General features: G+C 52.8%; 1 protein-coding gene across 1 annotated transcript in view; it reads right to left on the bottom strand.

Moving 5' to 3' along the window:
• Positions 1 to 214, bottom strand: part of LOC119587090 (G protein-coupled receptor kinase 1-like) — a gene marked incomplete at its 5' end in the record, with an annotated part of 148,076 nt that overhangs the window by 116,319 nt on the left and 31,543 nt on the right.

The raw sequence follows: 214 nt of genomic DNA, 5'->3' as shown, positions 1-214 counted from the left end.
ATATGTACGCACTGCCAGTCTTGCAAATTCTGAGAGCAACATTCCATCCGTCAAGGCTAATGGCGCTGCCCGCGACAGAGGCTCATTAATAGCCGCATCAGGGGATTCGCAATGCATAAATGTTTCGCCACGGTTAATCATCCTCTTTGCTCAGCCCGACATTCTTCATCCTCTGCCTTTCAGCGGGGAAGCAGGATGAGAGCGGACGTGCGGG

Source organism: Penaeus monodon, chromosome 22 (genome assembly GCF_015228065.2).
Source record: "Penaeus monodon isolate SGIC_2016 chromosome 22, NSTDA_Pmon_1, whole genome shotgun sequence".
Classification (NCBI taxonomy): domain Eukaryota; kingdom Metazoa; phylum Arthropoda; class Malacostraca; order Decapoda; family Penaeidae; genus Penaeus; species Penaeus monodon.
This window is presented reverse-complemented; position numbering and strand designations above follow the sequence as displayed.